Source organism: Hordeum vulgare, chromosome 6H, assembly GCF_904849725.1.
Source record: "Hordeum vulgare subsp. vulgare chromosome 6H, MorexV3_pseudomolecules_assembly, whole genome shotgun sequence".
NCBI lineage: Eukaryota > Viridiplantae > Streptophyta > Magnoliopsida > Poales > Poaceae > Hordeum > Hordeum vulgare.
The window spans coordinates 421,373,447-421,389,818 of NC_058523.1; positions in this window are offsets into that span (position 1 = coordinate 421,373,447).

A 16,372-nucleotide genomic window follows, 5' to 3' on the forward strand; every position below is an offset into this window, starting at 1 on the left:
CAAGACATATTCTTTACCAAATGGAACCATTTCAAAGGAGATAGTTGCATCTTTGGGTTCATTTGAGGAAACCGGCATAATCCTCGGTTTCTTTGTAGCTGAGGTTTGTGCAGATTCTGATGCCTTTCTTTTCTTAGTAGCATCTTTTTGTGTTGCCTTTGTTTTCTTCACTTGTGGTGTAGAAGGAAGTGTGACTTTATTCACCTTTGAGGATTCTGTAACAATAAAAGAGGTGGGTGAAGGTGGTGCAGTTTCTTCAAGAACGCTGATGTAGTCACCCTCGGTATTTATTCAGGGACAACTTGAGGTGTTGCCCTAGTGGTTTCATATTCTTCACGCACAACAAATTATCCAGCTTCCCATGTTGGTTCTTTAGGCGCAACATTGGGTGTTGCCCTGTCAATTTCTTCACGTGCAGCAAATTCTTCACCTGCCCCCGCATGTTCTGTGCAGATGAGCTAGTGTGAGGAATTTGTGGTTGTGATTTTTCCGGAACCCTTGAGTTGTTGACATGGAAGACCAAATTTGCCTTGTTGACGAACCTGACCTTGGTGCCTTTCCAGTCAGCATAGTATCGGTCATATTCATCATTGATGCCTTTGATTCCAGCTTGCATTGCAACAAGTTCCTCAAGAAATAAGCTGAGAGTGTTGTCCTTCAAAAATCTCTATTTCTTGTATTGAGACCTTTTCAGTTGGCCAGCTATCTCATATTTCCACTTTTCTTCCAGAAGGGAAGCCCCCCGAGAGCATGCTCAGGGCCAGGAGTGCGGCAGCCCCAATGCTCTTCCTCCCCCCTTTGTACTCCTTTCCATGTTTGGCAACCTTGTGATGCAATGTGAATGGATGAGAGACTTGGTGATGTTGTCATTTCATGTGCATCATGCATCATGCATAGCATTTATTTCTTTTGTATTCCTTGTTTGATCTTGGTGTGGTTGTGTCTCCTTGGTGATGTATGTGATTGCATGTGTTCTTGTGATTAATCTTGGTAGTGTGGTGTCGGTGCAACAAGAGCCCTTCGAAACCCTTAGTTGCACCATGTCGAAAACCCTCTCTCTTTTCAAATGACTTAGGGCAGATTTGAAGTTTATGTTTTGGCCTATTAAAAATGTTTAAGATCTTTGAAAACCCTTTTAAATAATTGTGGTAGGCAACACACACTTATTTGACTTTATTTTTCCTTCTGTTTTATTTTAAAACAGAGCCACATTCAAATAAAACATGTTATTTTTCTTTACTCTAAAATGTCCCACCTATTTTTATAAATAGGAGGTTCATTTTATACTTCCAAAAGTATTTTTACTTTGACAAAACCCCTTCTTATTTCCTCCCTGGTTTTTATTTCAAAGCTTTTGGGTTTTTTTATTAATTAGCTCCTTAGTGTTTTAATCTTTGAGAGAGAGAGAGAGAGAGAGAGGGGCCGAGGGCCCAACTTACCCCTTCGGTCCAGCCCGTTCCCGCGTCCCTTCTACCTCCTGCGGTTGTCACCTCCTCTACGGCCTCCCCCTCCACAACTGATGCTCTCCAGCCATTCCTCCTTGCCTCCGACATCTCCTCTTCCCGTCCTTCTTCTCCCTCTGCAAGGTTAGATTCAGAGGAAAAGCAAGATTTAGAAAGTTCAGAGTAGGAGCAGGGAGCATCGCCGCCATCCCCATGCACTACATGAATCAACTTCTTTGTCGTCTGCCATCACAGACGGCAATGACTAAATCCTGGACGGCAAAGAGAATTCCACAGACGGCAAAGAATCTCACTGCCGGCAAAATTTCTGCGTCAGCCTACGACGGCATCGTACCTTCTTTGCCGTCTGTCCCCACAAAGCGGATGACAAAGCTCTTTGTCGTCAGCTTTCCATAGGAGTAGTCGGCAAAGTGCTCGAGACGGCAGCCGACAGGCGTTGCCTCCGTTAGGGGTTAACGGAGGCTTTGCCGTCTGCCTCCCCCTTATTCTTTGTCGTCTGCCTCCCCCTTATTCTTTGTCGTCTGCCTCCCCCTTATTCTTTGCTGTCTGCCTCCTCCTCCCCCCCTCCACTCTTCGCCGTCTGCCTCCTCCTCCCCCCTCCTCTGTGCCCTCTTCTTTGTCGTCTGCCCACCCTGGAGGCAGACGGCAAAGAGCCTATATAGACACTCCAGGATGCACAGCTGGGTGCCATGTGGCACCTTTGCCATCTGCCAGCTGATGGCACACGTCTTTGCCATCAGGTAGCAGACGGCAAAGAGCCCATATAGTACCTGTTCTTTTTGTTTTATATTATTTCAGAGCACATATATATATATATATTTGACAGCACATTTATATAATTCACCACACATATACTTGCCAACACATATATATAATTCACCACACATATATGATATACATATAATCAATGTACATCCCCATATATCGAAAGAACCAACATACATACATATATATAGTTCGACATTGTTCATCAACTCAAATGAAAACTAGATGATATACATACAAAGTTCATCCATCGACATTGTTCAACTCCATGAATGCCAGCTTCCCTGCATGTAGTATATCCAATCTGCAAAAATGTGAATAAGAAAGTCAGAAGAAGAACAAAATATGATGTTTTTGAGCTAATTATGTCATTTGAGCGGAAAACAAGCTAAGAATATAATATTCATAGCTAACCAAGGTTCTTATGCCATTTTTAGCTTATTATGGCATTTTGGAGCTAAATGGGTTAATTATGTCATTGTTGGGGAAATTAAAGCAAGGATAATATGAAAGAGGAGAAGAAAGAGGAGGAGGAGGAGAAGAAGAAGAAATCAAGAAGAAGGAGGAGAAGGAGGAGGAGGAGGAGAAGGACTAGAAGGTCCTTGGCCTTCTCCTCCTCCTCCTCCACCTTCTCCTCCTTCTCTTCTTCTTCTTCTTCTTTCTTTCTTTTCATTTTTCCTATTTATTCTCCTCTTCTCCTCTTTGTAACATCCAAAAATTCTAAATTTTGGAATGTTAATTATTTAAATAGGATTAATTAAAACTTGAGTGTGTTGATTGATCTTAGCTAAATTTTGAATAGGAATTGAAACTTTTTGGTGTTAAAATGAATATAAAAAATGAGAGGGGATAAAATGACTTTCCCAAATATTCCCTTCGATCTTATATTGAATTTTGAGAATATTCAAAAGTGTTTCAAAATTAGATATGAGAGGGGATGACATGACTTCCCCAAAATTATTATTTTGGTTAATAGTTGGGTATTTTTCCATTTGGATTTCCTATATTATATAAAACAAACCCAACTCAAAAAAATATATTATGAGAGAAGGAAATATGACTCCTCCAATATATTTTTGTTGCAGATTCATTAATTGTTATTTGGTTTTATCTCTGAAGTTTTAACATGTTTTGTGGAACATTTACAAAGCCCCAAAATAAATTTTACACAAGTGCTATGTGTATTTTATTAGATGTTTGGTCTTTAAAAATGTTCACTATTTCGTATATTAGTACATATGTTTTCCTTGAGTTTTCTGGCATTTCCAGGAAATGTATTGGAATTAATATGGCCATTTTCCTTTCCTGATATTTAGTGTAATCGAAAAAAAACTACTTTTCCAAACCTATATAGCCGAGAGGCCCGTTCCATAGCAAGCACCCATCTCCAGCAGAATAGGGCGGCCCATTGCCGTGCAAGTACAGCCCAACGAGCACCCCACCCCTCCACTTTGTTTTTTTCTCTCTTTCTCAGTGTTGTGCCACTCACTACTCTGGCCCATGTTGTCATCCCCTACCTTGCATCGTGTTCATCTGGGACACTGAAACCGATCCAGAATCGATTGATTAAATCGATCCACTATCTATAACGCACCGAAAACCTCCTATAAATGTTCCCCATCTTCTTCTCCTCCAATTTTTCGTAAAAGAATAAATCTCCTGTGCTCCAGAGCTTCGGCTCGATCTCCCTGGAGTCCGTTGCCTGAAGCTCCTGTTGCCGGTTAAATTCGTCACCACTAAGGGTTCCCCACCTCTTTGATCCCCTCAGTACGATTTTCCTTGGTCTCCTCTCTTTCCGTCACCATCTACCGCACGCAGGGGAGCACCAGATCGACCGCATCAAGGGTGACCAAAGGCAAACATGCCTCTGACGAACTCCAGTCGCACGTTGCCGTTGCTCGGGGACGAATTCGTCGCGGGAAAAGGATCCCCGTGGTCCTCCACATCCCGAAGTTACATCCTAGACCCCCAAGGGCCTCCCCTCTAACCACATGCTCCAAGACCCGAGCCTCTCGTGCGTTTCTTCTCCAACTCCGACGGCCCCTTCTCTGTTTCGTCTCCGGTGAGTCACCCAGCCCCGTCCGATCCCCTTTCCATGGCTGAGATTAGATCGGCCTTGTCTTTTTTATGTACTTATATATATTCGAACCGGTATGCGCAGGCTCGGCTGTCCGTTGTTTAGCCGAAGCAGCAAACACCCTCTAGCCAGCAGCATCTCGCCACGTGGCAACTCCATAGTGACAGCAGCAACAACTCGTTATTTTGACAGATTTTAGTGCAATTTTCGTTTAGTCATATCTCACGATCCATACACCCAAATTCATTGATTCTTTTTCCTACATACTCGTATTGACCAGTAAAATCCAGTATAACCAAAATTTCACTCTTTTGAACTGTTTAAATTTGAATTCATTCAAATTTCAATTCAACCATCCGGAAGCCATATCTTTCAAACTGTTGATCCGATTTAGTTGATTCTTTTTTGTATTGTGATCCTATTGGGTTGTATACAATAAATACCTCCTGATGTGCTACTGTTGTTTGGATTTCAAATTGATTTATAGCTATTTGTTGTAATTGAGTGATTGCCTATTTATCGGTACTTTGTTTGAATCGTGTACATTGTCCGGAGAGCGAATATTAGCTTTGCGAGGATTGTGAGTGCGTCTGACTACAACAACAATGTATAAGGCAAGTTACATGCTGATCATCCTTTACCTATTATTTTATATGCATGTAGTATTATATCACCCTATGAAATTATGCATGTATAGGAATATTATTATTATTGCTATGCTTTTGAGCTATATCCCCTCGTCATTGAAGGATCGTGGTATTTGTAGTTTTGCTATGCTATGTAGACGGGGATTGGTTGCTATATTCATTGAGATTATGTGAGGATTACTACGAAATAAATTTGAGTAGTAATTAAGGATTTAATTCACCTCTGGGCAGATATGGTATTGCTGGGTGGTTTCAAGAACATCATGGTTTCTACCCTCTGAATGTAAGTGGAATGCCGCCCAGGTTCAAGAAGATCAGACAGACTTAGTGGCTAGTAGCTTCCGTGTGCAACCACTAGCTATATGGGCTCTGGCTTAGTTGAGTAGGTTGTGGGAACCTTGCCTGGGCAAAGCTAGCAGATGTAGATATAAATAGGTGTACTGGCTTGTCGTTGGGTGGAGGTGACTTCTTCTGAAAGACTTCGTCTCAATCTTCGGGTTGGGTCTAGTGGGTACAGTGTGCAAACCTCTGCAGAGTGTATAAACTACTCATGATTAGCCGTGTCCCCGGTTATGGACAATTTTGAGTAGCTAGACCATTACAGTTGTTGGATGATCTTGACAGATGACACACTTAATAAAACTTGGTGGCAAACTTAATGATGGTAATAGGTTGGAGTTGGAGATGCCAATTCAACCATATGTGAGTTATTGTAGCAAACAAACTAAAGCTTGACTATTAGGTAGCTATGAGGATAAAATCAACTTTCTGCAAAATAACCATCAGCCTTTCTCTTGTTATACTATGCATATACATGTAGGTCTGTTATATAAATCCTGGTGTGACTTGCCAGTACATTCAACGTACTGACCCTTGTGGCTGTAACTTATCATGTTGCAGATTTTATGTGACGAGTGAGTGATACGATGTAGGGTTACGATGTCTATACTCAGCATTTGCCTGTGGTGTTGATGGATTCAAGAAGATTTTATTTGCTTTTCCGCTGTATTTTGTGTGTATGGTAGCCATGAGCTACGAGTTATGTATTATATTAAATTATGGATCTACGATGTAATATTATGACATGTGGTTTGTTCTTGATATTACATCTTGTACTTTGTGTGCTAGCTATCGATCCAGGGACTAGCACAGTAAGCACAGAGACATCGAACCTTATCAGGTTCGGGTCATTACAGATGGTATCAGAGCCCATGTTGACTATAGGTCGTAACCTTAGAATGGACTAGGAAAAGCCATAGGAATAAACTTAGTTTTATCATTTTCTTGACTAGTTACTATTTCTACTCATCTTTCTCGTCTATTGTTCATATTCTAAAGCTTCTTTTGTGGTTTTCTAGTAAATGGACACCCTATAGTAACCCCGTCCACTTATGACCACTGAAGACATCACATACTGGAAGCACCTCATCGTCGCCTGAAGTTACTACTAATAGAATTTGAAGGAGTGTCTTGTGTTGATCGGGAAGGACTAACTTTTAGACTACTAGATGATCTTTGATATTAGTCTTGATAAGAAGGACGAATCTTAGACTCAGACCACCACTACTAAGTTGATTTCTATAGACGATTTGCGGTAGTATGATGAGATCATATCTCTTGTGGTTATGACCTTACCTGTAGGTTTTTCTTGTGTGGCATGACTTTTGTGATTTTTATTGATTGATGTTGTGTGATGTGTTTTACAAATTATTTTGCGAGTAGAATAAGTTGCGTTCTCTTAGACCCCTATCCATTTAGTACGCTTCAAGATTCAAGAAGATTAAGCTACAAGATTACTTGTTTCCACGAAGATTTCATTGTTGATGCAAGGTCGAAGCTACAAATACTGAAGACTTTGAAGATTGAAGACCTCTATATATCATTAGATGCATTTGTGAGCTGTCATTGTGGTTGGTTTTTATTGACCGCTCCACATCAAAATTATTTTCAAAACTATTGTGTGATGCTTGTTTGGGTATATATCTTCCTGTGTCATCTATTCTATCCTTAAACCTAAGACCTACATTGACGGAGTTACTACAATGGTTGCAAAACTTGAGGTTCGAGTAAAAGATGGACGCAACCCCAACGATGACTTCAGGTTAACCTCAAGCACCACGATCCACCAAGGAGCAAGCACAATCTTGATGAAGGATGAACCCTGGAGGAAGCCACGATGTTTTATAGTAGTTGACATAAACCCGAGAGTTCAAAGGAACGATAGATTATTTTGTTTGCATGCAAAACATATGGATTTATCCGAACTTAGTTCGTGAACAAAAGAATTTTTTTTGCAATGCTTGAGAGGATGCCCGAGTGTTAGAATGCGAGATTTACTAAACCATATACAAAGTAATGATTTGGGTGCGGAATGGATTGATCACCATGCCGACTTACTATTATCATTTGCTCTTGTCATGTGGGATGGTCGATCTTGAGTGACTTACCTATAGTATAGACGATGATGTTAAGCCAAAACCATAGACCGGTAGGACGTATGACCCTTGTAGAAGGTAGTCGTTGCCAATAGTAGATTGTACGGTGAAGATAGGCCATGACTGTTTTTGCAGGATGCCCTTTTTGATGACCACCATGAGAGCACCGATATCTATTTAGTACTGGCGCAAGACCTATCAACTATTGAGGTTCAGTATTTGTAAGACCGCTCTTTTTATAAAGGATTGAAGGTCTCAAAGTAGTGCATATAGATGAAGGTTGTCATCGAAGGAGCAACATTTTTGAAGACCCCGTGAAATTGATTCTAAGGGCGGTAACACCACATACTTTTGGATGATCAATTGGATATTCAAAGAGAATCCCAAACCTAGCCTTTTTCTTTCTAGCCTTTTCGAATCTCGGGGACGAGATTCATTGTAAGGGTGGTAGATTTGTAACATCCCAAAATTCTAAATTTTGGAATGTTAATTATTTAAATAGGATTAATTAAAACTTGAGTGTGTTGATTGATCTTAGCTAAATTTTGAATAGGAATTGAAACTTTTTGGTGTTAAAATGAATATAAAAAATGAGAGGGGATAAAATGACTTTCTCAAATATTCCCTTCAATGCTATATTGAATTTTGAGAATATTCAAAAGTGTTTCAAAATTGGATATGAGAGGGGATGACATGACTTCCCCAAAATTATTATTTTGGTTAATAGTTGGGTATTTTTCCATTTGGATTTCCTATATTATATAAAACAAACCCAACTCAAAAAAAATTATGAGAGAAGGAAATATGACTCCTCCAATATATTTTTGTTGCAGATTCATTTGTTGCTATTTGGTTTTATCTCTAAAGTTTTAACATGTTTTGTGGAACATTTACAAAACCCCAAAATAAATATTACACAAGTGCTATGTGTATTTTATAAGATGTTTGGTCTTTAAAAATGTTCACTATTTCGTATATTAGTACATATGTTTTCCTTGAGTTTTCTGCCATTTCCAGGAAATGTATTGGAATTAATATGGACATTTTCCTTTCTTGATATTTAGTGTAATCGAAAAAAACTACTTTTCCAAACCTATATAGCCGAGAGGCCCGTTCCATAGCAAGCACCCGTCTCCAGCAGAACAGGGTGGCCCATTGCCGTGCAAGTACAGCCCAGCGAGCACCCCACCCCTCCACTTTGTTTTTTTTTGTTTTTTTTCCTCTCTTTCTCAGTGTTGTGCCATTGACTACTCTGGCCCACGTTGTCATCCCCTACCTTGCATCGTGTTCATCTGGGACACCGAAACCGATCCAGAATCGATTGATTAAATCGATCCACTATCTATAACGCACCGAAAACCTCGTATAAATGTTCGCCATCTTCTCCTCGTCCAATTTTTCGTAAAAAAATAAATCTCCTGTGCTCCAGAGCTTCGGCTCGATCTCCCTGGAGTCCATCGCCTGAAGCTCCTGTCGCCGGTTAAATTCGTCACCACTAAGGGTTCCCGCCTCTTTGATCCCCTCAGTACGATTTTCCTTGGTCTCCTCTCTTTCCCTCACCATCTATCGCACGCAGGGGAGCACTAGATTGACCACATCAAGGGTGACCGAAGGCAAACATGCCTCTGACGAACTCCAGTCGCACGTTGCCGTTGCTTGGGGACGAATTCATCGCGGGAAAAGGATCCCCGTGGTCCTCCACATCCCCAAGTTACATCCAAGACCCCCAAGGGCCTCCCCTCTAACCACATGCTCCAAGACCCGAGCCTCTCGTGCGTTTCTTCTCCAACCCCGACGGCCCCTTCTCTGTTTTGTCTCCGGTGAGTCACCCAGCTCCGTCCGATCCCCTTTCCACGGCTGAGATTAGATCGGCCTTGTTTTTTTATATACTTATATATATTCGAACTGGTATGCGCAGGCTCGGCTATCTGTTGTTTAGCGGAAGCAGAAAACACACTCTAGCCAGCAGCATCTCACCACGTGGCAACTCCATAGTGACAGCAGCAACAACTCGTTATTTTGACAGATTTTAGTGCAATTTTCGTTTAGTCATATCTCTCGATCCATACACCCAAATTCATTGATTCTTTTTCCTACACACTCGTATTGACCAGTAGAATCCAGTATAACTAAAATTTCACTCTTTTGAACTGTTTAAATTTGAATTCATTCAAATTTGAATTCAACCATCCGGAAGCCATATCTTTCAAACCGTTGATCCGATTTTGTTGATTCTTTTTGCATTGTGATCCTATTGGGTTGTATACAATAAATACCTCCTGATGGGCTACTGTTGTTTGGATTTTAAATTGATTTCTAGCTATTTGTTGTTATTGAGTGATTGCCTATTTATCGGTACTTTGTTTGAATCGTGTAGATTGTCCGGAGAGCGAATATTAGCTTTGCGAGGATTGTGAGTGCGTGTGACTACAACAACAATGTATAAGGCAAGTTACATGTTGATCATCCTTTACCTATTATTTTATATGCATGTAGTATTATATCACCCTATGAAATTATGCATGTATAGGAATATTATTATTATTGCTATGCTTTTGAGCTATATCCCCTCGTCATTGAAGGATCATGGTATTTGTAGTTTTGCTATGCTATGTAGACGGGGATTGGTTCCTGTATTCATTGAGATTATGTGAGGATTACTACAAAATAAATTTGAGTAGTAATTAAGGATTTAATTCACCTCTGGGCGGATATGGTATTGCTGGGTGGTTTCAAGAACATCATGGTTTCTACCCTCTGAATGTAAGTGGAATGCCGCCCAGGTTCGAAAAGATCAGACAGACTTAGTGACTAGTAGCTTCCGTGTGCAACCACTAGCTATATGGGCTCTGGCTTAGTTGAGTAGGTTGTGGGAACCTTGCCTGGGCAAAGCTAGCAGATGTAGATATAAATAGGTGTACCGGCTTGTCGTTGGGTGGAGGTGACTGCTTCTGAAAGACTTCGTCTCAATCTTTGGGTTGGGTCTAGTGGGTACAGTGTGCAAACCTCTGCAGAGTGTATAAACTACTCATGATTAGCCGTGTCCCCGGTTATGGACAATTTTGAGCAGCTAGGCCATTACAGTTGTTGGATGATCTTGATAGATGACACACTTAATAAAACTTGGTGGGAAACTTAATGATGGTAATAGGTTGGAGTTGGAGATGCCAATTCAACCATATGTGAGTCATTGTAGCAAACAAACTAAAGCTTGACTATTAGGTAGCTATGAGGATAAAATCAACTTTCTGCAAAATAACCATCATCCTTTCTCTTGTTATACTATGCATATACATGTAGGTTTGTTATATAATTCCTTGTGTGACTTGCCAGTACATTCAACGTACTGACCCTTGTGGCTGTAACTTATCATGTTGCAGATTTTATGCGACGAGTGAGTGATACGATGTCTATACTCAGCATTTGCCTGTGGTGTTGATGGATTCATGAAGATTTTATTTGCTTTTCCGCTGTATTTTGTGTGTACGGTAGCCATGAGCTACGAGTTATGTATTATATTAAATTATGGATATACGATGTAATATTATGACATGTGGTTTGTTCTTGATATTACATCTTGTACTGTGTGTGCTAGCTATCGATCCAGGGACTAGCACAGTAAGCACAGAGACATCGAACCTTATCAGGTTCGGGTCGTTACACTCTTGTTGGAGCTAAATTACCTAATTATGTCTTTTTGGAGCTATATGGGCTAATTATCCCATTTTAGAGCAAACAAGCTAAGAATATAATATTCATGAGCTAACCAAGGTACTTATGCCATTTTGAGCTTATTATGGCATTTTGGAGCTAAATGGGCTAATTATGTCATTGTTGGGGAAATTAAAGCAAGGATAATATGAAAGAGGAGAAGAAAGAGGAGGAGGAGGAGAAGAAGACGAAATCAAGAAGGAGGAGAAGGAGGAGAAGGAGGAGGAGGAGAAGGACTAGAAGGTCCTTGGCCTTCTCCTCCTCCTCCTCCTTCTCCTTCTTCTCTTCTTCTTCTTCTTCTTCTTCTTTATTTTCATTTTGCCTATTTCTTCTCCTCTTCTCCTCTTGTTGGAGCTAAATTACCTAATTATGTCTTTTTGGAGCTAAATGGGTTAGTTATCCCATTTTAGAGGAAAACAGGCTAAGTTTATAATATTCATGAGCTAACCAAGGTTCTTATGCCATTTTGAGCTTATTATGGTATTTTGGAGCTAAATGGGCTAATTATGTCATTGTTGGGGAAATTAAAGCAAGGATAATATGAAAGAGGAGAAGAAAGAGGAGGAGGAGGAGAATAAGAAAAATCAGGAAGAAGGAGGAGAAGGAGGAGAAGGAGGAGGAGAAGGACTAGAAGGTCCTTGGCCTTCTCCTCCTCTTCCTCCTTCTCCTTCTTCTCTTCTTCTTCTTCTTTCTTTTCATTTTGCCTATTTCTTCTCCTCTTCTCCTCTTGTTGGAGCTAAATTACCTAATTATGTCTTTTTGGAGCTAAATGGGTTAATTATCCCATTTTAGAGGAAAATAAGCTAAGTATATAATATTCATGAGCTAACCAAGGTTCTTATGCCATTTTGAGCTTATTATGGTATTTTGGAGCTAAATGGGCTAATTATGTTATTGTTGGGGAAATTAAAGCAAGAATAATATGAAAGAGGAGAAGAAAGAGAAGGATGATGAGAAGAAGAAGAAATCAAGAAGAAGGAGGAGAAGGAGGAGAAGGAGGAGGAGGAGAAGGACTAGAAGGTCCTTGGCCTTCTCCTTCTCCTTCTCCTCCTCCTCCTCCTCCTCCTCCTTCTCTTCTTCTTCTTCTTCTTCTTCTTCTTCTTTCTTTTCATTTTTCCTATTTCTTCTCCTCTTCTCCTCTAGTTGGAGCGAAATTACCTAATTATTTCTTTTTGGAGCTAAATAGGCTAATTATCCCATTTTAGAGGAAAAAAAGCTAAGTATATAATATTCATGAGCTAACCAAGATGCTTATGCCATTTTGAGCTTATTATGGTATTTGGGAGCTAAATGGGCTAATTATGTCATTGTTGGGGAAATTAAAGCAAAGATAATATGAAAGAGGAGAAGAAAGAGGAGGGGGAGGAGAAGAAGAAGAAATCAATAAGGAGTAGAAGGAGGAGAAGGACTAGAAGGTCCTTGGCCTTCTCCTCCTCCTCCTCCTTCTCCCTCTTCTCTTCTTCTTCTTCTTCTTCTTCTTCTTCTTTCTTTTCATTTTTCCTATTTCTTCTCCTCTTCTCGTCTTGTTGGAGCTAAATTACCTAATTGTGTCTTTTTGGAGCTAAATGGGCTCATTATCCCATTTTAGAGGAAAACAAGCTAAGTATATAATATTCATGAGCTAACCAAGGTTCTGATGCCATTTCGAGCTTATTATGGCATTTTGGAGCTAAATGGGCTAATTATGTCATTGTTGGGGAAATTAAAGCAAGGATGATATGAAAGAGGAGAAGAAAGAGGAGGAGGAGGAGAAGAAGAAGAAATCAAGAAGAAGGAGGAGAAGGAGGAGGAGGAGAACGACTAGAAGGTCCTTGGCCTTCTCCTCCTTCTCCTCCTCCTCCTCCTCCTCCTTCTTCTCTTCTTCTTCTTCTTCTTTCTTTTCATTTTTCCTATTTCTTCTCCTATTCTTGGAGCTAAATTACCTAAGTATGTCTTTTTGGAGCTAAATGGGCTAATTATCTCATTTTAGAGGAAACAAGCTAAGTATATAATATTCATGAGCTAACCAAGGTTCTTATGCCATTTTGAGGTTATTATGGCATTTTGGAGCTAAATGGGCTAATTATGTCTTTTTGGGGAAATTAAATCAAGGATAATATGAAAGAGGAGAATAAAGAGGAGGAGGAGGAGGAGAAGAAGAAATCAAGAAGAAGGAGGAGGAGGAGGAGGAGGAGAAGGAGGAGAAGGCCAAGAGGAGGAGAAGGAGGAGGAGGAGAGGGACTAGAAGGTCCTTGGCCTTCTCCTCCTTCTCCTCCTCCTCCTCCTCCTTCTCCTCCTTCTCTTCTTCTTCTTCTTCTTTCTTTTCATTTTTCCTATTTCTTCTCCTCTTCTTGGAGCTAAATTAGCTAACTATGTCTTTTTGGAGCTAAATGGGCTAATTATCTCATTTTAGAGGAAAACAAGCTAATTATATAATATTCATGAGCTAACCAAGGTTCTTATGCCATTTTGAGGTTATTATGGCATTTTGGAGCTAAATGGGCTAATTATGTATTTTTGGGGAGATTATAGCAAGGATAATATGAAAGAGGAGAAGAAGAAGAAATCAAAAAGAAGGAGGAGAAGGAGGAGAAGCCTTCTCCTCCTTCTCCTCCTCCTCCTTCTCCTCCTCCTTCTCCTTCTTCTATTCTTCTTCTTCTTCTTTCTATTCATTTTTCCTATTTCTTCTCCTCTTCTCCTCTTCTTGGAGCTAAATTAGCTAACTATGTCTTTTTGGAGCTAAATGGGCTAATTATCTCATTTTAGAGAAAAACAAGCTAAGTATATAATATTAATGAGTTAACCAAGGATCTTATACCATTTTGAGGTTATTATGGCATTTTGGAGCTAAATGGGCTAATTATGTCTTTTTGGAGCTAAATGGGCTAACTATGTCATTGTTGGGGAAATTAAGGCAAGGAAAATATGAAAGAGGAGAAGAGAAACTTACCGTAGTGGTCATCAAGGAGGAGAAACACCTGGAGAAGGGTCGTGCGATGCCGCTCGGGAGTTATTCTGCAGAATAGATATTTTGCAATGTCTCAGTTAGCATGATGACACTCAATTATTAATACTAGTTTATAATGAAACTCACCGTGTCAATCGAAGAGAAGACGGGCATCGGCGGAGGGACTTGACCGCTCTTCTCGCACAGACCCTGAAGAGTGGGTCGTATTAGTTAGTAATGAAACAGACATTACACACATGATTTGGCTAATGTAAAAAAAAACTTACCACAAAAAGCTCGTACAGGGCCCGTTGACCCGCCTCATTCCGGGACCTCTCCTCCTCAATCAATCGTGCCGTGGTCTGGTCCCTCTCATCAAGAGCAGCCTGACTTGCCAATCTCTCTTTCTCAAGAGCAGCCTCAAGAGCAGCCTGGCTTGACAATTTCTCTTTCTCAAGAGCAGCCTGGTTTGCCAATCTCTCTTTCTGAAGAGCAGCCTGAAACACCATTCCTCGTTACCACATTAATGATCTATGGTGACACGCATAATAAAATGGATGAAAGTGTTCTTAGTCCGTACAACTAACCTCGATGGCAAGTTCGACTGGCCGTGGACGACGCATTATCTCAGGACAGCTGCTCGACTGGCGCGCCTTGATCTCCGGAAGAGTGAGTGGACAACGTATTATCCCATCTCCAATGGCTATTGAGCCATGGGGCCTCCCGCCACCGGATATCATCACCAGCTCTAGATCCAAAGGTTCCTGGCTAGGGTTAAAGTCATCCCCTTTCGTAGCCTTCCCCGCGTCCCTGTATGCCACGAGCTTCTGATGGGATGATATGTTGGTGAAGTTATTGGGATCATCCAGGTCAGACTCAGAGAATGCCTTCGCCTTCTTGTACGAGGCAGTATGGGCATGCCATAAAGGTCGTACAAGTGTGGCATCTCCGTCTTATTGTGATGCGCCTAAAAGAGAGGAACAAAATATTAGCATCAAGAATGAATTGCATGAATCATGAAGCAAATCACATACCCAGTTTCGTACAAACTGAAGTAAGTTGGCGCTGCCTTGATGGTGTGGCACAGCAACCATTTGGCTACGCCGATCCTTCGCATTCTCGTGGACGGCTTGCCAGCTGCTTGTGCACCACTAATCAACCAACGCCTCCCAACAATCCATCTTATCCACACACCATCTCGGGGGCACCTGTAAGTTATTAGAAAGAATTTTCAGCGCTACGCCTATGAATGAAATCAAGAAAACTACATAGAAGGACTTAAGAATAGGTAATTACCTCCATGTATTGCTCCTTCTTCAAAAACTTTCCGCGGCAATCCTTCTTCTGCTTCTTAATACCACGCGTGGCGTAGTAATCTCGAATAGCCTGCGGCCGAGCCTCGTGGCGCAAGTTCTGTAGTAACCGCTTACACTCGGCCTCGAGAACCCTGGCCGCCTCCTCCTCATATCCATCCTCACACCTATAGAAGGTCTGCAATCAAACGTGAAAACACCGATTAGTACAATAATTAGCTATATTGTTAATTTTAGATTCTGTAAAAGGATAATTTACCCAAAAGCTCTTGATCACCATCTCGGCCCTCGTGTGGCACAAGACACCATCTATAATCTCCTCCGGCGGGGCCTGCGCAGCCTGGTAGTGCTCCTAGGAAAATCCTAGTGTAGGAACCTGACCCTCACCAGGCAACGTGACAAACCCCGAGAAATTAGTCCGGCAAAGCACACCAAGGATGGAGTTCGGCCTGCGGACTCCAAGAGGGTGTACCCATCCCCTGCAGGATGATAAGGTCAACGCATTAGATATTTGAACAAACTTGAAGGCAAAAGCTAAAAAAAGAGTAAATGTACTTACCTATCTCCTTCAGGTTTAATCACCGGCCTCTGCTCGCGGGTAGCCGGCGCGACCGGAAGACGTGTACTACCACGCTTGTACACGGTGGCCCTGTCCACTTGCACATCGCCCTCACTATCCGTAAGCTCATCCCCGCCATCCCCGCCTCCTGAGCCACCCGGACCCTCGGTCCAATCCGGCAACTAGGTACGATCCGGCCAGGTCTCCCATCCGGGCCTCTCCACGTCGGGTGAAGCCTCCGGAACCGTAGTCTCCTCCGGCTGCTCTTGGGCCGAATGCACCTCGACCCGAGCCTGCTCCTGGACCGGAGTCTCATGGGACAAATGCTCGTCAACAACAGGCTCCTGGAACGGAGTCCCCATAGCCTCCTCCGCAAACGGGTCGACCATAGTAGTCCTATGCTCGGGTTAATGAGCTGGTGGTGGTGGCGAGGATGGCTCAATATTCCTCCTGGATCTTCCGCGGCCACCACCTCT